Below are 24,777 nucleotides of genomic sequence, written 5' to 3'. Positions count from 1 at the left end.
TGGAAATTAATGTTGCCATATCAGTTTTTTCCTGGGTATTTGCATGCAATTTTCCCCATATGTTTTTACCTCCTTCAGTGTCATTTTGAAGACCACATATAGTAAGTAGAATAATCTGTGTCTCTCTGGCTTTGCAGATGAATTTATATTCATTATGATTACTTACATATTTTATATTTCCTATTTACTCTGTTTTCCCTTTGCTTCTTTTTATCTCTTTTCCTGCCTTCTATTGAATTGAGTAAATAAATTTTAAAAATTACCTATTTTTTCCAGGGGTGCCTGGCTGGTGCAGTTGGAAGAGCATGCAACTCTTAATCTCAGGGTCATGAGTTCAAGCCCCATGTTGGGTGTAGAGACTACTTAAATAAGTAATTAAATACACTTAACTTTTTTTTTTTTTTTTTTTAGAAATAAACTATTTTTTTTCAATGTTTATTTATTTTTGAGACAGAGAGAGACACAGCATGAATGGGGGAGGGTCAGAGAGAGGGAGACACAGAATCCGAAACAGGCTCCAGGCTCTGAGCTGTCAGCACAAAGCCCAACGCAGGGCTCGAACTCACGGACTGCGAGATCACGACCCGAGCCGAAGTCGGCCGCCCAACCGACTGAGCCACCCAGGCACCCCTCACTTAACTTTTTAAAAAGTTATCTTTATTTCCACTACTGATTCAGGAGTTGTACCTTCTATTTATATACTTCTATTACTTTAGTGGTTATTCCTACATTTAATATACGTAAATATATTTTTCCTTTAAAAGTCTATAAAGTTAATCAGATTCCTCTCTACTCAAAACAAGGGACTTTGCATACTTTTCTATCTTTAACACATTGTGGTTGCTAGAATTTTAGATCCATCTTTTTTACATGTAAAAGAAAAAAATTAGCTTTATTACCCTATTTTAATACTTTTTGTTTCTAGTATTCCACTGCTTTCTGCATGTGCTTTTTTTTTTGCTGAAGAATATCCTTTGGTTCTTTCATTAGTGAGAGTTTGGGTGTTTAGAAGTTAGCCCTGTGTATCTGCAAATGCCTTTATTTTGCTCTTGCATATGGAAATCACTGCATGAACTGTAGGTTCATAACTGTTGTTCCACAGCACTTTGAAGATACTGTTTTCTGGTACCTACTGTTGCCAGAGCCTAACGCCAATTTGACTACTATTCTGTAGATACATTACCTATATCTTTTCTTAGCATTTAAAAATTTTCTCTATATCATTAACATCCTACAATTTCATTATGGAAATTATTATTAATTATTGGTTTATTTATCGTGCTTTACAGGTGAGGTTTTTCTATTCTGAGGACTCCTGCCTTCATGGATTAATACTCAACTGCACTCGTCATTATTATTATTATTGCCTCTTTTTCATTCTCTCTCTCTCTCTTTCTCTCTGCTCCTTTGTGCCTCCTGGCAGATGTGTGCTCGAGTTCCTCAAGCTATCTTCCCCATCTTAATTCTCTTTCATGTTTCCTACCTCCATCTCTACAATGCATTCTGAAAGATTTTCTCCATCTTATTTTCCAGTTTACTAATTTTTCTCTTAAGCTGTAACAGTATGTTGCACAGTCTATCTCTTCTGTTATTCAATACTGTAGTATTTTTTTTTCATTTCAATATTACATTTTTTCACTTCCAAAACTTCTACGTGGTTCTTTTTCACATCTTTCTGTTCTTGTTTCATTACCTGTTATTCTTGTTTTATGGGATCTAACTTCTTTTGTATGTTGAGAATTTTAACTTATTTTATTTTAAAAATTTTATTTTAAAAATTATTTTCAGACAGAGAAAGAGTGCAAGTGCGTGTGCAAGTGGGGGAGGGGCAGAGGATGGGGGTGGGGGAGAATCCCGTGGGTTTGATCCCAGGAACTGTGAAATAATGACCTGAGTGGAAACCAAGAGTTGGATACTTAACCGACTGAGCCACCCAGGCACCCTAGAGAATTTTAACTTATTTTAAAACCCTCTTTAGATTGCTCTATTATCTTTTTTCTCAGGTATAAATTCTCTGTTTTTCGTGGTCCTAAATTTTCTGAATTCTTTGTAATGTTTTGAGTTCTCAATTTTTAGGATTGTTTTAAAATACAAGTACCTGTCTCTATAGGGTAGTTTTAAGTTGCCTCAGCTTAGGCCTGATAAGATGCTGGTCTTAAACCAGATCTTAAATTGACAGCTCTGGGTTCTATGTTGAGTGAGTCCTTGTTTGTGCTTGCTTGCTGCCTCTGGCTGCTCCTCCTTATTTCTGGTCAGGCACAAGCAGTGTATTTCTGTGATGCTCCTGGGATGAGCTGAACTAACCCAGCCCCCATCTGCGGATAGCATTGTGGGTTCCTGGCTCCTGGATTCATGCTCTCAGTAGGCAGAATCCTTGCAAAAAAACCCTGACCCAATTGCCTATATCCATTTATAGCTCCCTTACCAGAGTGACTTTTCTCTCACTATTGGCCCAAAGAGACTTTCTTTCTTAAGTATTATTGTGTATTTTTAAAAATCTTTAAAAAAAATATTTACCCATTACTTTTTTTTCTTTACAAAATCAATTTATCTTGTCTTTATTTTTTTACTTTTTCCCTTTTAAAAATTGTTATTTATTTTTGAGAGGGAACATATGTTGGGGAGGGGCAGAGAAGCAGGGGGTGGGGGCAGAGGATCTGAAGCAGGCTCTACGCTGACAGCAGAGAGCCCCATGTGAGGTTTGAACTCACAAACCATGAGATCATGACCTGAGCCAAAGTTGGACGCTTTACCAACTGAGCCACCCAGGTGCCCCTCTTTTCTTCCCTTGTCTCTGTTCTTCCTTTACAATCTCACGCTCCTGAAGAAAATGAGTCTACTTTTTAAATTATGGTTTTTATATTGCTATTAATATGAGGGATTTAAAAAAGAAAATTTTACTAATATCTAATATGTATAATGTCCTCTCCTTTCCCCAACTCTCCCTACAAAATGGAATTGAGTGAGTCTCAAAAAGGAACAGTTGACACATCTATACAATTCACTGAGAACACATTTTGATAGACGTTTCCCCTTTGCATCTTAGCTGACTTCACTGCCTGGGGACAAGACGTACCACTTACAATGTATATTGAGGAAATAAAATTCCTTCTCCTATGCCTGCGATGGTATATTATTTACCGTACTGAGGAGTGACAGATTAACTACAGGATGCCCAATTAAATCTGAATTTTACATAAAGAAGAAATGTTTCTGGTATAAATGTGTGTCTCAAGTACTGCATGGGACATACACTAAAAATTAGTATTTGTAATTTGAAATTCAAATTTAACTGAGTGTCCTGTACTTTCATTTGCCAAATCTAGTAACCCTCACTGCACACAAAAATAAAATAAGAAAGTGTGGATTACTTGCAATGTGAGAAATATTTTTTGATCATGCAGGTTTTTGTGGAGTTTTCATCTATAACTTGAATGAACTATTGCTTGAGACTTCGATTAAACAAATTGCTCTGATGATTGACACTTACCTCGATGACAACCCAGGTATGGGGGTTTCTTCTCTAAATCTTAAGGATTGTTACTTTGATTCTGTACCCATGTCTGTTGGCCCTTTTGGTAAAACTCAAATTTACATTTTAATAGTACTGGGCCAGACACAGCTATTATCATAGAAAATGTGTTAGGACTAAAAAGAGTCTGGATTTCTCAAAATTTCTCCTTGGCTCTTCCATCATTACCAAAATGGGAATTTTGTTGGAAAAGAAAGGATGTATCCTACATCACAAACTTCAGAAACCAGCTGAAGGAGAAATACGTCAGAGAAAGACAAAGATCATATGATTTCACTCATATGTAGAATCTAAGAACCAAAACAGATGAACACAGGGGAAGGGAAGGAAAAATAAGATAAAAACAGAGAGGGAGGCAAACCATAGAGACTCCCAAATACAGAGAACAAACCAAAGCTTGCTGGAGGGGAGAAGGGTGTAGGGAAGGGCGAAATGGGTGATGGGCACCCACTGGGATGAGCACTGGGTGTTATATGCAAGCGATTAATCACTAAACTCCACTCCTGAAATCATTATACTATATGTTAACTAACTTGGATTTAAATGTTTAAAAGTTAAAAAATTAATAACAAAAAAAAGAAACAAGCTGAAACTGGGAGTTAGCAGCCTACTCCCGTTCCCTGTGGTTTTCATCTTTACTCTTCCCAGAATGTTGATTTCACTCTTTTCCTTGCAGATTCTTGTCAGCTTCTCATTCCACATGATAAAACAGGAGCACCCCAAAATTCTAATTGTATATGTACAGGTACACTCACAACCAAAGCCTTCATATCATTTCCAATTCCCTAAGAATAAAAAATATCACTATCTCAACATGGAACAGATGAACACCTCCGTGTTAATAAGCTATGGTCAGGGCTGGTGTTATCCATTATATGGTCAGCTGATGGTGGTTTACTCTTGGAGAGTAGCACCTGGTTCTGTTTCCCATCTCATTTCTTAAATGTCAAGTTTTCTCCGCTCCTTTGCCCTTTTTTCTCTCCAGGTTTTCTCAATGAACCCATGGTTTTCCAGCATCAGCTCAATCGCTTCCAGAGAGTTCCTGAGGAGTGCCCCATTCTTCATGGACTTTTCATTACTTCTTAATTTTGTATTGAGAGGGACAGGATTCAGTATCCTTACTCTGCCATCCTGAGTACTAGAGTAGCTTTTAATTTTTTTTTTAATGTTTATTTTTGAGAGAGAGAAAGAGTATGAGTCGAGAGGGGCAGAGAGAGAGAGAGAGAGAGAGAGAGGGAGACACAGAATCTGAAACAGGCTCCAGGCTCTGAGCGGTCAGCACAGAGCCTGACACAGGGCTCGAACTCATGAACCATGAGATCATGACCTGAGCCGAAGTCAGACACCCAACCGACAGAGCCACCCAGGTGCCCCGCTTTTACTTTTTAAATAATAGTTCAATTCTCATAACCCCACCAGTCTGTAGTCATTAGCAAATACATCCAAGGTTCAAAATCAAAGTTGACCATAGTAGAGGAATATTCTGATTATTTGGAAGTAGTTTGCATGGAAATAAACAACAGATACACTGAAAAATCAGAAATGGAGGGAAGTTGATTTTAAAAAGGTAAGAAACTTGGGACAGCAGCAGACTTTATTGTAGACCTTGTGTATAAACTTTACCACTGTTTTCCATAAATGGAATCAGACTGAACAAAAGAAAAGGGTGCTTTCCACAGCACTAGGCCCAGCACTGCAGCCAGCAGAGTCCTGTAATAAGCACCACCTGCACTCCTACACCTGGAAGACAGCCATCAGCACAGTGGAAAGAATGCTGGTCTGGGAATTCAGAACTGTTCTAGCTCATTCTCTGCCACTACGCTATTGTACAGCATAGGTTAAGTCTTGATCCCTTTTGGGGCCCCAGGTATTTTATCTGTAAAATAAGGGAGTTGGGCTAGAATAGCTTCCACAGTACCTTCCAGAAATAAGTTTCTGTGATCTCAACAGTTTGGTACTTCGTAAGTATGCTGAGTCCTCCATTCTTCAGTTTGCTAAGTAAATAACCTGCCAGGTACAGGAAGAAAAGCATGCATTCCTGAGCTCAGTCTTCAAGAATGGAGACTCACCATCAGCAGACACGTGGCATTGTCTGATCACCACTCTGCAAAGGAACAGCCTACTGGTGCCTAGTGACTGGATGAAGTTTCCGTGTGGGTGTAAACACAATCTAAGTTTTAAATAGAGAAAAGCAAACCAACCCAGACCAAAACAAAACCCCTACACACAGTCTCAGGCACAGCAGAAGAAAGCATGTCTTTTCTACAAACATGTCTGTCACTGACAGTTGAGAAGGCAATAAAAATAAATCGCATACTGAGCATATCAAAGCGCAGAGAGGGACAAAAGTAAGCAGCAGGCAGCAAAGTCATAGGATGTGAGCGGTCTGACCCTGCACACTGTAAAGTCTGCACAGCCAGAAATTTCATGTGAATCGAAATGCAGGGAAGAGAATCAGGAAGGAAAGAGAAAAGTTGGGAGTTCGACTGAAAAGAAGGACGAATGGATTAAGAATGTAAAAATTGGGTTAAGGTGGCAAGGAAAACTCAGTAATAAATCTCAGAGTTTCTCAGAGCGTTGACTATGGTTCCAGTGTGAATTTTTACGAACTACTTAATTTCACGACATTACACTAAAGACAAGTAGATTCCAACTTGGGAGGTGTGAAGGATGGAGAAATAGCATATAACCAGCCCCGACCCCAAGCAGTCTTCAGATAACATTCTAGAGACATTTCTAAAAACAAAAACAAAACACATTCAGTGAAAGGCACCTTACCATCCACACTGCTACACGTGAGGCTCAGTACATTGCATCTACAGTGCTGTTTGTGTGAACGATATTAGGGGTGGGGTGGGTGCCCAGCAGGTTTCGTAACTCCACTATCCAATACTTCCACTCCATCAGAAACACGCAACCCATCACCAGCCAGGGAAAAAAATGCTCTGGCAAAATTCCCACTCGGTTCAAGCAGTCTTCACTTGCAGGCAAGCCTTCACTTTCTGGAAGTTTGTGTGGCCAAAGCATTTAAGTAAAAGACAAGAAGAGAAAAAGAAAAAAAAAGAAACAAGTAACAGGGGAGCATTAAGGAAAGTAGAAAAAAGCCAGTCATACTTAGTCTCACCTTAGAAACACAATCACTGTTAACACTGTGGTGACTGTACCCCTGGTCTTTTTACTTGGGCCTGGGTATCCTCTATACCTCCTATTACATATATGATTGTGGATCTAGTTCATTCACTAATCTTTTATCATAAGCATTTATCCAGGCTATTACACTATCTTTGTAACTCATTTTTAAATGGCTGCCTCATACTCTCATCTGTTCCAAGGAAACACTCCGAAATGGCTAGTAGGGAACAGTAAAGCAAACTATGATTCATAGTATTCCACTGCATGGATGAATCATAGTTTACTTAACTGCTGCCAGAATACTGGACATTTAGGTTGTTTCCAATTTTTCCACTGTTACAAATAACTAAATGGACTCAATTTGTTTTGTTCAATAGTACCTAGCAAACAGCTTTCCATATAATAGGTACTCAAGTATTTATTGAGTGAATAAACGTTTATAGAGCTACATACATACAATATATCCTGTGACAAAAATCTCTGTATATAAAGCTTCCCTTGACCCTTTTTATATTTAGGACTGTTTCTTAGTGAAAGATTTCCATAAGTGGAAATTCTGTATCAGTTTGGGGCTTTTCATAGTTTGACAATTTGCTTTCTGAAAAGGAAGTATTAACTTGCATTCTCAACAGTAAAATATGAGGAGGCCCATTTCATTATACTCTCACCTGAATTGAGCATTATCTTTTTACCTATGTTGGTTAGTAAAAAACAAAAAAAACAAAAAAACAAAAAAACAAAAAACAAAAAACCCCCAAAACACTACTTCATTACAATACTAATTCATAGTTTTGAATACTAGTGAGGTTATATACTTCCCCTTATAGATGTTAAACAGTTGTCCATTTTGAAATAGTTTTCCAATAATCACTGCTATCTAAATCAAATTTATTCTCTGAAGCTCAGTGGTAGGTTACAGTACAAAAACATTTTTAGGAAGTAAATTCTGGAAGAACTTTCTTTAAGAAACTAACCTGAATATATAGCTGAGAACATTATAACCTGAATATATAGTTTCTTTAAGAAACTAACCTGAATATATAGCTTATTCATAACCTACTTGTTATTACGCTGCAATGTGCTTTTATTAATGGTAAAGTTGGAAGCTAAAACTCTCAGTTCTTGACTTTTCCCTAATATTTCTCTGTTACATAACTTTGTTTTGTTTGTGATATCTTTCTGGGGTAATATCATAACTGAGGAGGGGGAAAGCTGGGAGGAAAAAGTTCCCATATTATTCTTCTGGAATTTTTCTTTTAGGAAGCCATTCTAGATTAATCCAGAGCCTACAACTGCACTCTATCGAACTTCTTTAGCTAAGATAATCTTGAGGTGGCTTAGCAGAACTTTGTCAAACTTGAATCAGGCTTTCTCTCTGAAGGCACTCCGTAAACAAGTGAAACACAAAAAAAGGGAGAAACACAGTCAGAGAAAACATGGTAGGTCTGGACAACATTACCAGTAATGAGAACATGACGATGACTGACAATCACATCTCACTAGCTAATCCAATAACTAACTCCTTTCATAATTGCTAGCATAATGTGGAAAATGCTCCTCTGGGGTAGAAGAATATTTGCTTTTCATTCCTTCAAAATATGCTTGCGGGATCAGGCAAGAATGTTGATCTATCGTCTGTTCTCAACAAGGGGAGGAAGCAGAAATGTGGAATAAGGATTGTTAGGAGGAAGCCCAATTCAGAGTAAAGCATGGAAGCAGAAAGTCATCACAATCTGCCAAATGATAGGATGATTAGATATGTTTGAACTCTTCAAGGCTTTATGAAGACTTTTCTTTTCTTTTTTTTAACAGCAAACTATTTTGGAGCTCTGCCCACAAAGCAAATGGCTACTAACCAGATGCTATTAACCCCCAGGAAACTTATCAAAATCATTATTGCAGAGGATCACAAAGAGAAGGTACCACTGCTTCAGTGCCATCCAGGCCACCAAACTGTTCTCACTAGCCAGCAAAATCTCCTTATTGCCAAATCCACTGGGTACTTTGGGGGTTCTCAGACTCTGTGTGGATTACAGAATCAAACTGGATGTGATTACAGAGGACTAGGGTAGCTATAGTTTGTCTTTCCAGCACTTTATCCCTTTCTCTTCTTTTGGTAACAGAACGCTTTCTTTCATCCTGTGGGGAACGGTCCAAGTAGCTGACCCTCTCCTGACCCCACCCCTACAAAAAGTGGGAGCCGCTGCTACTGCTTCCTCATTATCACTACCATCACTACTGTTGTCGTTATCATTATCATTACAATCACCGTGGTAGCTAACATTTATTGAGTGCTTACCGTGTTTAGGCACTGTCGATAAGTTTTATCCGCATTATCTCTTTTAAAGACATGACCTATGTGATAGCTACCATTATTTCTCACATGTTAGAGTTAGGGAAACTGAGGCACAGAGGAGTATGTAATTTGCCCAAGGTCATACAATAAGTCACAGAACAGGGATTTGAACTCAAATAACTTGGTTCCAGAGTTCTGGATCTTAACCACTGTGCTTCACCACCCCTCTAACCATCTAACCTCTGGCTACAGAAATTGCTTCAGGCAAGTCTACTTGACCAAAGCCAGGTCAACTGGATATATGGACACTAGGATAGAGAAGGTATTCTTCCTCTGTGGTCTATACAAGAAGGAGGCAGAGCTCTGATGACCAAGTTTTAGCCTCCTGCACTTAGCTATGCCTGACACCAACCTGGATCAATGTGCAGATATCCCAGTTACATAGCCTTTTGCTTCAGCTATATGAAATTAAGTTTCTGTCATCTAGAGTCCCTGAAACTTTTCACTTCCTTTTTTGGTCGAACATATTCTTTCCTCGCTCTTTTCCTGCTCTGACCATTTCCTCTCAGATCTCTTTCATGGGACCTTTCCTCCTCTGCATATCCCTTAAGCACTGGTGTGGCCCAGGCTCTGTTCTAAACTGTCTATTCTTATTTTTTCACAGCAGTGCTCCTCCTTAGCATCCCACAGATGTTCTGATAGGTCTCCCCTGGGGATGGGCTCCTTTTGCCTTTTCTGCTTCAGAATCACTGTGATACTGACCCATGGTCATTTGAGTGCATCCCTCACAACACTGGGGAAGAAAAAAAGCTGAGAACCAACTGCTCTACAAGTTATTCTTGGAAAATATCCTCCCTTTCATAATTTAAAACCATTACCAACAGGCTGCTGCCCCTCTAAATTTTTATTTCTAGCCCCAGAACCTCCCCACACTCAGGCCTGTGTATTGAATTGCCTATAGCATATTTAATTTCATATGTCTGACAGGTACCTCAAAGTCAGTACATCCAAAAGCAAAAACATCTTCACAAACATGTTCTTCCTCCTGAATTCTCAATCTCATTATTAGTATATTATTCATGCAGTCATCAAAACTGGAAACATGAATGTCATTAATTGGACTGTTCTACAAATCTTCATAAAGACATAGCTAAATACTAGATATTCTGCTAGATCCTGGAAAGTTAACATAATGAACAAGAAACAGACCTTGCTTTTAAGGATTTTTGTTTAATTGGCAAATATAATAATAGTAACACTTATCACTGTATATTACAGGTTAATTCAAGATACTGAGGAGAACCTAGTCTACTCTGAAGAGGGGGTCAAAGGAAGGGTTCCTGAGGCCCCAGGTGGGCCATAAACTAAAACATGAATGGGTGTTAAAAAGGGAAGTGGGGAGAGGAAGAGGCAATAAAGTAGGAGGAAGAGCATTCCAGGAAATGGGAATAACGTGTGTGAAAGCTCAAAGACATGGGGGGAAGGGGGGGGCGGGTTGGCGGCAGGGAAAGACTGGTGAAGTACTATTATACTAGCAGCTATTGTTTAACAAACACTTGCTAAGGCCGGGCACTATTTAAAGTGAAATACATTGTTATGGCCTTAAGCCTATAAGATAGGGATAACAATCTCATTTTTACAGCCAATTAAAGCACTTTTACAATTCCGAGAGGTTAAATTTCTCTTTTAAGACCTTACAGCTAATAAGAGATGGAAGTAGCTTTGGACCTGGGTCTTCTGGCTCCAAAGCCAATACCGTGTCTACCAATCCGTGCATCTTCTCAACCACTGTAGACTCTTCTTTATATTCACTCTCCACACCAGTAAAATATCAAATCCTACGGAGTTTTCGTATTTCTTAGGTTCCTCCCATTCAAACCATACTTAGCATTAGTTACCTAGTTCATTATCTTTCATTCGGACACTAATAGGCTCTAATTGCTCTCTAGGTATAAAAAAAAAAAGTGTGTGTGTGTGTGTGTGTGTGTGTGTGTGTGTGAGAGAGAGAGAGAGAGAGAGAGACAGAGACAGAGACAGAGAAAGAGAGACAGAAAGTCAGATCATAACTACTTCATTTTTCCCACATGAGACCCACCAATTTATCTGTATATGCTCTCCTGCTCCAATGGAAGAAATATTCCTGTTTTTGTCTAGAGCCAGCCCTGGAATAATCTAGGGCATAATCATAGACTCTTTTCCTTTCTTTATGCTCTTTTCTGGAGAGATCTCACCCAGTCCACCATCTCTAGGTATCATCTCTAAGGCAGTGACTCTCAAATATCTTTATTTCTAGCTCTATTATCTCCCATGAACACCAGATTCCTATGTTCAACTGCCTACATGATATCTCAACTTGCATGTCTAACAGGAATACCTCCTGGCCCATTAAAATGTGAGTATTATGAGGGGCAGGAACATTGTCTACCTTATACATTTCTGTATCCCTAATGCATCATGCTTGACATATACTAGGTAATAATAACTTTGTTGACTATATAAATGTATGCTGCTATGTAAGCAGTTCCTGAATGGAACTGGACTGTCTTAGAGGGCCTTTAATAATTTGGTTCTCTGTGGGTTAAATGTCCATTTCTGGAGGAGAGGAAGGAGTAGAGATTGGCTCTAAGTCCCTTCAGGGGGCCATAGTTAATGACTCTTTAATGATGACCTACCTGGGATATTAGTAATCCCTAAATATTATACCTCTAGGAACAGTCTTTGTCAAATTTGCCTGTTAAGAATCACCTGGAAGACTTCTATTACAATATAGATTCGTAGGCTTTCCACTCTCTACCACCACATCCCCTCCTAAGTCAGAATCTCAAAGGAAGAGGCCTGAAAATCTATATTATAAACAAATGACCCCAATGATTCTTACTGACAAGTTTGAGGAAGACTACTATAGAAGCTTTACCTATTAGGTAATTATTATTGAAAATGGCTCAGCTTGCTGGATAGCGGTATCCAAACTTGCCCTTAGCTCTAAGTCAAACACCCCAGAATTATTATTATGATTATAATATAATTAATATAATATAATTATGATTATAAGTTGCCCGAATAATATGGCATTAGTTTTATTCCAGAGAGCTAGAGGTCACAAGTAACTGGAGAGACTCTTCAGACAACATATCATACATCAGGCAGACCTTTATTCTATAGAAAGGATCTTGTTTTGTTTACTTGGCACAAAATTAATTGTGCCAATCCATCACTGATTCCTATACATGGTGTGAGTCTTTACTATGACATATCACTGTCAGCTCTCATCCTTTTTCCTTTTCAAATTTTTCCTTAAAGTTGTTCAATAACCAGAATCCACTCCAAAAATCCGCTCCTCTTAACCATCATTTCAAGTAAGCCCAAGGCCAAAGCTTTGAAGATTTCTTTCACCCCTCCGTAAATCTCCCCAAATTCTTCTTACATATGTACTGCAGACTGAAAGTTAACAAGGCAAAAAAACCTAATAAACTCCATAACCTACTCCTGACTAAGGAATTCAAATGACAACCAGCAATTAAAATGAATGACAGGTACCCTTCCAAGAATCTGTGAGCCTTAAAGGCATGGCCATAACCTAAAAAGCAGAATTTCTCAAGTGTCAAGTGATCACATATCCCCAAACTATCATTTTAGCCAACCTCAAAGTCAGGTCTTTGGGAGGGAAGAAGGGATAGGATCAGATGAAAAAAGCAGATAGGGATATATTAGGAGAATCAACCATTTCAGACTTTCTCCACTTGTGGTGAGCAGAGCATAACATATAGTCTTGTTGAATTACCATGTTGTATACCTGAAACTAATGTAACATGGTGTGTCAACTACACTTCAATAAAAAGATTAAAAAATGTTTAGGGAAAAAAAAAGGTAATGAACTAAGATAGAACAGAGAAATTACTTTAAAATGACATAGAAGAAACTCCTCCTTTACTCCTTCATCCAGGAATCTTTATAGCTTGCTTTCTGCAGCATGACCAAAACTGATGCTTTTCCAAGTGAGGACAAACAACGTGTATCCCCCTAAATGAATGACTTCCCTGACCCCACAAAGTGTCAATAATATTAAAGAATCAGAGCAATTGGAAAAATGCTGAATTACCAGAAAAGTGCTTAGATGAGAGCAAACTGACATTTGGAGTCATGTTTACATCAGCAAACATTTATGAATCTGTAACCAAGAGCAGAGGCTGGCAAACTGTGGCCCGGGCTGTAGGCCAAATCCAGCCCACCAACCTGCTTTTATAAATAAAGTTTTATTGGAACATAGCCATTCTATTTATTGACAGATATGTCTATTGGTTACTTTCCCACTATAATAGCAAAGTTGAGTAGTTGCAACAGACTACACAGACCACAAAGTAGATAATAATTACAATCAGGCCCTTTATTATTATTATTATTATTATTTTAATCAGGCCCTTTATATAAAGTGTTTACTAAGCCCTGACCTAGAGTGTTATGTACCAAAGATGAAGATTAGGCTGGCCCTGCTGTCGCTGTCCCTCCCCCAACACATACTACTGGAGAACAGACAAAGACATTTGCCCTCCCCATGACCTCGGAAAGGCAATGTTGACCCTCACAAGAGCCAACAAGCACCTATACTAGTCACTTGGAGAAATGAGAAACTAAGCATTCAGTTACCACGGATAGCCCCATGATCTACCAATTGGGTATATCACTTTTTTTTAATGTTTATTTATTTTTGAGAGAGAGAGAGACAGAGCATGAGCCGGGGGAGGGGCAGAGACAGAGGAAGACACAGAATCTGAAGCAGGCTCCAGGTTCTGAGCTGTCAGCACAGAGCTCAATGTGGGGCTTGAACCCACAAATTGTGAGATCATGACCTGTGCCGAAGTTGGACACTTAACTGACTGAGCCACCCAGGCTCCCCTTGGGTATATCACTTTTGAAAGTCCCCCAGCACCTAAGTAATTTTACTTTGAGCTACTAACTTGCCAATGTTTTTTTTTTTTTTTAATTGGGGCATAAATGAAATGCATTATATTAGTTTCAGGTGTACAACATGATGATTAGATATTTGTATATATTGCAAAATAAATACCCCAATAAGTCCAGTTAATAATCTGTCACCATACATAGCTACAGAATTTTTTTCCTTATCATGAGAACTTTTTAAGATTTATTCTTTAGCAACTTTCAAACATGAGACACAGCATTATAAACTAGAGTTTCCAATGCTGTTTGTTATGTCTCCATGACTTATGCCAATGGTTTCAAAAATGTCCCTCCTTTCTTCTCAGTAGTCAATAACACTGGCATAGTTTAAGGTGTAAGAGCTCAGGGTTTAAGAAAACAAAACATTCTTAAAGCATTAAAAAAGCCAAGTATTTTCAAAAGCACATACTGTTAAGTCACATCTGTGTGAACATTTAAGTATCTTGAAAAATCATATTTGGATATAAAGCCACGGTTTTTCTGTGAAAGAAATTCACGTCACTACATGGTTGCTGATTCTTGAACTTGTTTCACTGAAAACTGAGATGGTATAGAGAAAATTAAGACGGGCAGATTGTACAGATTTATTTTTACGTTTTCACCCCAACTACCCTACCTTTTAGGTCCTACCAAAGTAAGACCTTCACAGGCAACATCTGTTAGTGCCTTGAGGGCAACATTCCTGCTGGGGCAAATCTAGAAACACTCCATTTGCTGAAAAAGAGCTGCAAATCCCACACTAAGCTTTTTACCTCAATCATGGGGCTAGAACTCTGACATTAGCTAAGCCTAAGCCATGGTTAAAGCTCTCTAGCCATGCTATCAACAGAGAAATGAATACTTTCATAACTAAGGTAACCCCTAGACTCCAACAGAAAGAGGAACAATTATTCCTAGAGGTTCTCTGTAATCAAAGCCATCATAGGACTATTTTGATAAAAGAGTTGAACCCAAGTGCTTTGAAGAAAACATTATGAGATTGTCATCCTGGTAATGATGGGGTCCCAGGAATTCTCCGGTTGGAAATGATCCTTTTCTTAAAAATGCCATTAGTCGATCCTGAATATGTTTAAAAAAAAAAAAAAAAAAAAAAAAAAACAACTTCGCAAAAACACCAACAGAAAGTTCACCAGAATGTTAAACAGTAATTTCTTCTGAGTGGTATTTTGGGGCAATTTTTTCTTATTCTTTACAGCACAAAGAGTCCTCTTTCATAACAAATATTTCTAATACCTCTTCCAATCTTTACTATCCTGAAATAAAATTCATAGACATAAAACTTAGCTAAAATTGTTTTAAAAATCAAATAAACTTTGAAGAAAAACAAAAGGAATATATAATGAAATATGTATTTCAATGCATAAATTCTTGGGCCAATAACACTAGAAGGTATAATGAAGTAGTCAGAGGCTTAGACTCATCATAGATCATCATGAAGGTAGAAGTCACATGCACATCTGTAGAATGTTTTAAGACAATGCCATTATACAAGTGGCCCTGCTGTCAGGAATGAATAAAACTAAAACTACAGTTTTTCCTCAGTTTACATGGTAGTTGAATTTTTAGATTCTCTCTGCCATAAAATGGAAGTTTACACATAAAATCAAGTTTGGTTTTGGACTTTTTCATCCATGACTGTCCAGGGAGACAGCTGAAAGTCAAGGAAGCTGCAGGACAACTGTTACATGGGACCTATTAGGACAGGTAGTATCTCTGGGCCCTGTCCACTAAATGCATCCCCCATCACTGTGACCCCTAAAAGTACCCGCACGAATATTTATAACCTCTAGAAATGCTCCTGCTGCTTTTGAGAAGCACTGCTTTATACTTTTCTATGCTTCATATATTTTCTATAATGAAATATATTACTTTTATAATCATAAAAAAATTCCAGCAGAGTTTCAAGCTCATCAGTGTCCCTCCAACAAAGAGACAGAAGGTCATGGGTCACTAACACAAACTAGTACCTTGAAGGCAATCAGAGGCAGAAGAAAGATTTGGAAGAAAAGTAAATGGTCAAGGGTTAACTGTACCGTCCCTTAGTAGTTGATAAACCTTCCACATCTTTGGATAAGAAGTTTGAGCAAAGCCCAAACAGATACCTTGAAGGTCAATTTATTCTATCTTAAAAAAGATTTCTGACTAGAGCAGAATTCACTGATGTAATGGGACAGTGGGTCCAAAAATTACAGGGTCTCAAAGGAATACATGTGAGCTTTGATTACTGAGATTTCCTTGGCAACAGCACGACCTAAAATTAATAGAGTCCTTAAAAGGAAGATGCCAAAAGAAACTTCGTTGGTTTATACAGCTTGGGCTAGAACAAGGCACAGTGTGACCCATATATAGAAAATCACAGCATCTGCAGTATTTTAAGAAGCTACAGTCACAAAGCAAGAGCAAATGTACAGTGAAAGGAAAGATCCTTCCAGGCTTATATGGAGTCAACCACTAGAGAAGAGTCTTCAGTGCACATTGGATAGAAGGCAGCTTCCCACACACAGAGCTGGTTGGCTGCCATGTCTCAATCTTCATCTTTTTCCTTGGGACTGCCCACTGTCATCAATTGCACAAATCCGGGACAGCTTGCTTTTCTTCATGAGAATGCTTGCCAACTCCCAGAGGCTGGCTATGACAGGGCTGTTTATAACAGCCATCGCTTATTAAATATATCCTTATAAGCATTTTTATATAACCAAATTTCTCAGACTTCTCAAAACCTTCTCATTCTGGGGACAAACTAACTACCCTGTTCCCTTCGTCTCTTTTTTTTTTTTCTTATCTGGCTACAGATAAAGAGGCTAAGGGAGGAAAATCTGTATTTTCTTATCCTTTCACTTGATTAAAAAGAGACTTGCTTTCACAAGATTGTGGCTGTTATATTTATATGGTATGCTGTGAAAAATATTACTTTGCTACATAAATAACTAACCCTGATAGCTCTGACAGCTTACCTTCGGCGTCTTTAAACTTAGTCAAATTGTTGTTCCCTCTCAACAGTGAAGTCTTGTCAGGGGACATACCTTACCATATTAGGTAATCAAGCACCGAGAGAGGAGAAGCAAAACAGTCCTAGGATTTTACCTAAAAGGAGAATGGCAAAGATACTGCCCAGTGGCGGAGAGCAGACAGAAAATCACTGGATGCCCTCCAGCAGATTAAGGGGCTTCACGAGATTAAGTAACAAGATTAAAAAAAAAATACTGCTTGAGAGAGGAAAGAGGATCCAGCAAATAGCCAGAAGCAAAGTTGTAAAAAATTAGAGCATACAGGCAAAGGGGCTATTATTTACCCAAAGAAAGGGGGGGGGGGGGGGGGGGGGAGAGCCGGGTAAAGATCTATGAAACTAGAATTGTTGGAAATCCCTGCAGAAAAAGATAAACAGGAGGGCAACTGAGGCACAGAAATGAAAGCCTGCTTGACTAACAGAAATATGCGGGACTTGATTTGATCAGGTGCTCAGTTTCTAGCAGAAATGGAAACATTTAGTTCTTGTTTCTTCCCTTTCTCCTCATCACTTGTTCCCCCTACTTCAGCAACCCCTCTTAAGATTTATCAAAATTCATCAGGTACATTTATGAAAACATATACTGGAGTTATATAGGAGCCTGGGCTACTTCTCTGACTCTCCAAAAAATTAATTCTTTGCGGATAAATTAATAAATAACTTCAAAATCACACGATTCTAAGGTCAATGGATGTATTCCAAAAGCCTTACTCTGATGCAGATTGAACCTGCAGATTTGGAAAACAGTATGAATGAATTTCGATCGTCTCTAACTATTTAAGTGTATTTATTCATGTTCACTTTATGACTTTAGGAGGTAGCTACCATGACTATCCCTACTTTACAGATGAGGAAACTGAAGTATACAGCAGTTAAGCAACTTATCCAAAGTAGTTAAGTGGCCCAGGGAGTCTACCTAGCTCCTGGGTCTGCACTCTTACCCACTATGCTATATTGCTTGTCGTAACAGTATATCACATGAGATATAGAACAGATAGAAAGATTCCCCTGAAGGTAGTACAACTGCCATGGACTAGGAACCCAGCGATGTGATCCTGGCAAGTTACTTAATCTCTCTGGACCTCAGCTGTTATCTATAAAATGAGATGTTTAACTAGTTACCTAGAAGTTTAAGTCTCTTTCAGTTCTAAAATTCAGTCTATAATTGCCATCGTAGACATTACAGAGCTAACTCAGAGTTTAGCATCTGATAACACTCAGAAATAAGTTTTCAAAGAAACCCTCTTATCCGTAAGTGAAATGGAAGTGCTAGTTATTCAAAGATATAATAAAGCTGAGGAAAATCAGGCAAAGCAAAGGGGACCAAAAGCTGAGTGAACTTAAAAGATCACCTGCAGGGGCACCTGGGTGGCTCAGTCGGTTGAGCGTCCGACTTCGGCTCAGGTCATGATCTCGCGGTCCGTGAGTTCAAGCCCCGCGTCGGGCTCTGTGCTGACAGCTCAGAGCCTGGAGCATGTTTCGGATTCTGTGTCTCCCCCTCTCTCTCTGACCCTCCCCCCTATAATGCTCTGTCTCTCTCTGTCTCAAAAATAAATAAACGTTAGAATGGAGAAAAAAAAAAAAAAAAAGATAATCTGCAAAGATGGTTAATCAATAGAATTGTTCTGATTAAACAAAAAAGTCCTATTCATATTCCCAGAGCTAACTGCTAAGATTCATCAGTTCTTCCCCTTTGTGGTTCTTCCCCTTCTCACATTGAATTTGGGAGTGTCCCAGGACTCTGTCTTTGGATTTCTTCTCCGTCTGCTTTCATTCTGTTGGTGATCTCATTCCATCTCCTGGTTTTAAATACAATCTATACATTTATTGACATTCAGTTCATATGTCCAGTCTGGACCACTCATCTGAACTCCAGACTCCTACTGCTAGGTCTTCTCTTGACATTTCCATGTGGAGGTCAATCAGACATTAAATTTAACACTCCTAAAACCCAAACCACATGTCTGCTCTTCCCCCACCAAATCCATTCCTTCCACAGTCATCTCTATTTCAGTGAACGAAAACTCCATTCTTTCAGTTGCCTTAGCTAAAAGTTTTGGTGTCCACCTTGATCACTACCCCTGCCATTTTTTTTTTCACCCTATATCCAATCCAGCAGCAAATTTCATTGGTTCCAATTTCAAACTATATGCTAAATATGAAAACTTCCCAGCAGCTTTACTACCCATTCTCACTTTGGTCTAAACCACCATAAGTTTTTCCCTGGATGATTCGTAATAGCCTCCTAACTGATGTTCCTGCTTCCACCCGGATCCCTTTAGAGTATATCCTCCAAATAGTAGGCAGAGGAACTCCTTCAAATATTAAGTATAATCATGTCACTCTTCTGCTCAAGACTCTACAGGGGCTACCCACTCATTCTGATCAAAAGCCAGAGCCTTTCCAATGACTTATCAGTCTCTGCCTTTGGGCCCTTCTGCTCATTCTGCTCTACCACACCGGTCTTTTCACCTGTCCTCAAGCACGTCAGCTGTGCTTCTGCCTCAGAATCTTTGCAAGTGCTATTCCCCCTGTCTAAACTCTCTATTCCCATATGTCCACATGGCACCCCATCTTACTTCCTTTCATTCTAGGCTCAGATGATGCTTTCTCAGCAAGGTCTATCCTGACCACCCTACTTATAATGTCAACTTCCTATCCCACTCAGGCACTTCTGATTCCTTCCTATCCTACTCTACATGGGTTTTCCAAAAACACTCATCACCTTTTCACACACTATTTACTTCACACACTTACTTATTTTATTTATTGTCCATCTCCTCCACTAGAATGTAAACTCCTTAAGAGCAGGGCTTTTTGTTCATTGTTGCATCTCCAGTATCTGGAAAATTGCCTGACTATAATAGGTACCTTAATGTACTTGTTCAGCAAGTAAATGAGAGGAAGGTTATAGAGGAGAAGGCAGGACAGAATGGGAAATGCATTTAGTCACTTTTGGTAGTAGAGACATTTCTGGCGCCAAGTGGCTCCAAAGGCAAGTTTTATTTTCTATTAAAGCTTAGTTCAAAACCAAGTTTTGGCAGCAAATTTCTATACGCTTCTAGCTTTTATTTAATTTGGAAATCTTACATTTAATGGCTTACTTCCTTTGGTACACTTTATCAACACATCTCTCCACTAGCATGCCACAGCCTTCCAAGGCACATACCTTAATATCCATGAATTAGTAATTCCTTAACAATATCTCCTTTACCCAATGCATTTTGAGGGGTGATGAGCAATCCAGATCTACTATTCCACCCTGGACTGGGAAAACTACATTGCTAGTTTTGAGGGTGAGGTTTCAGTGATTCTGTTCAGACTGACTTGCCTAAAAGCAACAGGGCTGGAGCCTAGGGATGCTGAGGGAGGCATCTTGTATGGAAATTCTTACTTCATGAAAGATATAAGTACCTATCTATGTCAAGGACAACAGAGGAACGCTGATATTCTACCCACTGACTGAATCTTGATACTCAGAGTAGGCTTTTTAGTCATCCTTCAAGGAGAAATTCCTTCACTTAAGGAAGTGAGATACTTCTAGCAAGTCATTTGGAACATATAATCTGTTGAGTAAAAAAACCAAATGGATAAATAGGGAATGCAGAAGGATGTAAGCCCCAATTTCAAGTCTGTTTCACTAAAATCAAACAAAAAGGTTCCCTGATGCAGGGGTACAGGGTGTTCAACCAACAGAGTCTTCATGTCCCTGAATACTTCTTAACTTCTTTGGGTCTCAGTGTTCTTAACTATAACATGAGGTCCCTAACTCAAGTTATCTCAAAATTCCCAAAAGCTGGGAGGCAAGTAACTTTACTACACAAGCAGTGTTCTTTCAAAATCCCTTTAAAACAAAAGAAGCTGTCTACTGTTCAGCTTCTTTAGGGCACCATTCTGTTCATCAGCATCTTTTCTGTTGACCACTTGTGCCCTCTAGTGATAAACTTAATTATACAACAGAATTGGCTTGGCAAACAGTCTGCTCCAGAGGAGTAAATGGGGGAAAACAGCAAGAATGCAGTAGATAAACTCAATGTTAAGCAAAAGAAAGGCAGGCCAAAGAGGTAGGTAAAAAAAGATGGAAAGATGCCAAATGGCCATCACGTTCTGCAGTGTGCCAATGACTGTGCCTTCCAGAGCAAACATTCAGTGCAATTACCTCTAGTAAAGAATACAAACACAGTCCTGAATATGTAATTTTTTTCACGTATCACTGGAATACCCTTCTTCCTCACATTAAGATCTAGATACAGTTTCTTTTTTCACTTAGCGAGATAACGGATATATTAAGACTTCTGGGAAATATCTACTACATACCTATGTGAATAATTAACAGATGTGCTCTAAACACACCTGTCAAGGAGGTGCTAAGACATTATATATCCATTGCCAGTCTCACCTGTCCATGGATTTTCCAATGGAAATGGGTTCTGACTAAAACTATGTAGTATGCCGGGCTTAAGCAAAATCCCCAGCCTTCTAAGTATCATTCCTTGGTGTCCCCACCATAAAAATGCACGACTGGTCTTTCTCTTAACACGTAATTGATAACAAATATCAGGGCCCTTCCTGGCAATAAATCTTACCTGTATATAAGTGCTGGTTACATTTTTCTAGCATGGGTACACAAAAAGAAGAAATGGATTTCAACAATACCAACTGGGATTTAGGCTAAACAATAGAAAGGTCTTCTTAACCATGCTGTTGTTACTGATACATGGGCGAGAGGTCAAAGAATCTTCTTCTGAAATCTTTAAAAGGAGGAAACAAAATCTGTACTTAATTCTAACCCTGACTGGAATACAAGATAGGGATAATAACTAGTAAAGTTTCCTTTCTACTCCTAAAATGAAATATGACTGTATGTTTCATATATATGAAATGCAAGGACAGGCAATACTAATCCATGGTGATAGAAATCAGAAGAGTGGTTGCCTCTTGGGACAGGGAAGGGAGCATGAGGGAACTTTTCAGGGTGATGGAAAAGTTCTATATCTTAATTTGAGTGGTCTTTACATTGGTGTATACAACTGTCAAAACTCATCAAATAGTACACTTAAGTTCTGTGCAGTTTATTGATTGTGAATTATATCTCAAATATATATATATATTCGAGATATATATTATATATATGCCAGTCTTGGGGAGAATTAATATTAATTTTAATTAATTTACAATTAATTTATAATTAACAGTATTTTATAATATTTATATTAATTTAATATTATTAATTTTAACTGATTTAATATATAATATGTAATATGTAATATATAATATATAATATATGTATATAATATATATATAATATATATATGCCATAGTCTTGGGAAGAATTAATATTAATTTTAATTAATTTACAATTAATTTATAATTAACAATATTTTATAATATTTATAATATTTATATTAATTTAATATTATTAATTTTAATTAATTTAATATATAATATATGTATATAATATATATATAATACATATATATATATGCCATAGTCTTGGGAAGAATTACCTTTAAAGAAAAACCTTTAAAAATAATAGATTCTGCCACACTTCAGGAATAGGCTAAGAAAGAGAAGGGTGCTGTCATGACCTCAGTAGCATATATAGTTTCACTGAACCAGAAACCAAGAAAAGAAGAAACCGCCCTGCCTTCTCAGCAGTATCCATGCTGATTAGCTAACAGTGCCATTTCAACAGAACGCCCCCTCCTTTGGCTGGCTCAATTCCACTGCCTGATGGAAAGACACGGAAGTTGGGGAGAAAGAATGGTCCTAAGATATTACTGATCGCCTTGAAGTAGAATTGCAGCAATTTACACTGGGCCACGGCCAGGCCTATTGCTCTGTGGATCCATATGATGATAATGGCATCATGCCTGCTAGTGTTAGAAGAGAGTACTTGGGAGAAAAACAGTTAAGTGTGTGGTTTTTTTTTTTTTTTTTTCTTTTTTCTTCTTCAGTTAAGTAATGTTAAAGTTGTAACCCAATCTAACAGAAGCCAGACAAGACTAGGGCTGGGCTGGTTGTGCTCACCTGGGCTGGCCTACCTCCCCTCACAGAGTCTGCAGCCCGAGGAGATGGTGGAGCCCAGATGGGTGTGTCATTGAAATAAACTTGAGTCATCAATCAAGCAAATGTATGCCTTTTAAAGGATTCCTCACCCTGCGCTGACTTGTCACCAGTCTTTCCTTCTACGTGGCTGGTGGGGATGCAGATGGGCCTGTACCAACTCTGGCTTGCCGGCATACATTCAAAGTGACCATTCTAGAGATAACAGACTATTGATTCTTCTCTAAGGATTCACATTGGAGTCGGCTTGACACATGGTAGACACTAGTAGATGCTTCAAGCAACTGGATGAGTGAAATGTTTCTCAGTCCGACAAATGACTTTCACGTCAAACTTCAGTAGTCTCTGTGATTCCTCACCAATCAGAAAATCCTTTCTAGAATTTTCAGTCAACTGTCCTAAAATGAAATTCTCTGGGAAGCACTGCATCAAGAACATCTTAGCTTTCCTTACCTGGTGCCCTATGTTAGGATTTTCCCATGCCAAGTGCTTTGGAAAGGTGGAGACACAGATTTTCACTGACAAAAGACATTGTGTCACAACAAAAGCCGTCCTTGTTGGTATTCCCTTTATGGATTTAAATGGCCTCTATAACCCTCAAGGGATTACAGTCCATTGCAGTGCTCTATAATCTATTATGCAGATCCTCTCTTTAGGTATCTTATAATTCCCCAAAGCAACTTTCCTACATCCACTCTGTGTCTCCAAAAGCCTTTCCCAGCCCCCCTTGAAGAACTGAAGAATTACTGTTATTTGTGCATGCAAATAACACACACACGAATACACACACACACACACACACACACACACACACTCTCACACATCCTGCTCCAACAGAACCTCTTTTGTGCTATTTCCACCTGACACAGCTCATCTTTGTGAAGTCACCTAGCTTCAACCAAGAGTAGGCAATTCCCACCTGTGTCACCATTAGTCACCTGGGCATTGCTTTTTGGAAGGCCACTACTGACTGTTTTGGATCTTGACTAAAATATAGGCAGGTCAATGGCATAATATAGTATTTTTATCTCTTCTGCTAAGAATGAGTTAGTTGTCAATTTTCAGGATGGGTTATCAAATATATTCTGAGAACATACTTTCAACTAACTGTAGGGTACAAGATGGCCATCTTTTTACATAATTTCCAATAAAAATGTACATATAGTCTCAATTCATTTAGTCAAAACCACATTCCTTCCTGAACAACAGTACTAATAAGGGAACCACTAACTTTCTGTCATGTTTGAGTGGCTTTCAGGAACCTGGAGTTTCAAGAAAGCGGGGCCCGGGCTACGCACCACAGAGAAAAGTTGGATGCTAGGCTGGAGTTGTAGAAGAGTCAAGGGTTTAATCTTATTTCAAAGTCAAATATAAGTAGCTTTTGGATTGTGTAATGTTTGCATTCTTCACATTTATGTTCCTTTCTATATATAAGTGTAGAACCATAAGAGAAATAGTATCACTCTTCAATTTTCTTCCAAAGATTTCCAAGTACTTTCTATAATCCAATAACATATTCACAGGAGAGAAAAAACAGACAGATCCTACAACTGTGTGAGATATCAGCAGAAGGCATAGAGAAACGCAGGAAACTTGCTCAAGAGCATGGGCATTGTTACAGCAACTGAGACAATACCACCAACCAACACCCGGCCACATCTCTCAGAGAGATGTCTACCTCCAAACTCTCCCTCAATGCAAATCTGCATTGGGCCTGCTCTTTTCTATTAAAAGTGTATGCACATGAGAAAGGCTGAACCAAAAGGGACAGGCCTCACTGACTTG

General features: G+C 38.6%; 1 protein-coding gene and 1 long non-coding RNA gene across 8 annotated transcripts in view; one reads left to right on the top strand and one right to left on the bottom strand.

The window, feature by feature from the left end:
• Nucleotides 1-24,777, bottom strand: part of PPP1R12B (protein phosphatase 1 regulatory subunit 12B) — a 218,280-nt gene that overhangs the window by 61,977 nt on the left and 131,526 nt on the right. The gene's annotated exons all lie outside the window — the stretch shown is intronic.
• On the top strand, nt 4,085-24,767 carry LOC122235892. 2 transcript variants are annotated; one of them, XR_006214008.1, is made up of 4 exons: nt 4,085-4,277; nt 8,477-8,583; nt 11,254-11,352; nt 24,516-24,767. It is a non-coding gene; the product is annotated as an uncharacterized LOC122235892 (long non-coding RNA). The 2 variants fall into 2 exon arrangements; XR_006214007.1 differs by lacking the exons at nt 11,254-11,352; nt 24,516-24,767 and having other exon boundaries at nt 8,477-8,741.

This window comes from Panthera tigris, chromosome F3 (genome assembly GCF_018350195.1).
Source record: "Panthera tigris isolate Pti1 chromosome F3, P.tigris_Pti1_mat1.1, whole genome shotgun sequence".
NCBI classification, from domain to species: Eukaryota; Metazoa; Chordata; class Mammalia; order Carnivora; family Felidae; genus Panthera; species Panthera tigris.
Note: the sequence above shows the minus strand (reverse complement) of the source record. Positions and strands in the feature narration are given on the sequence as shown.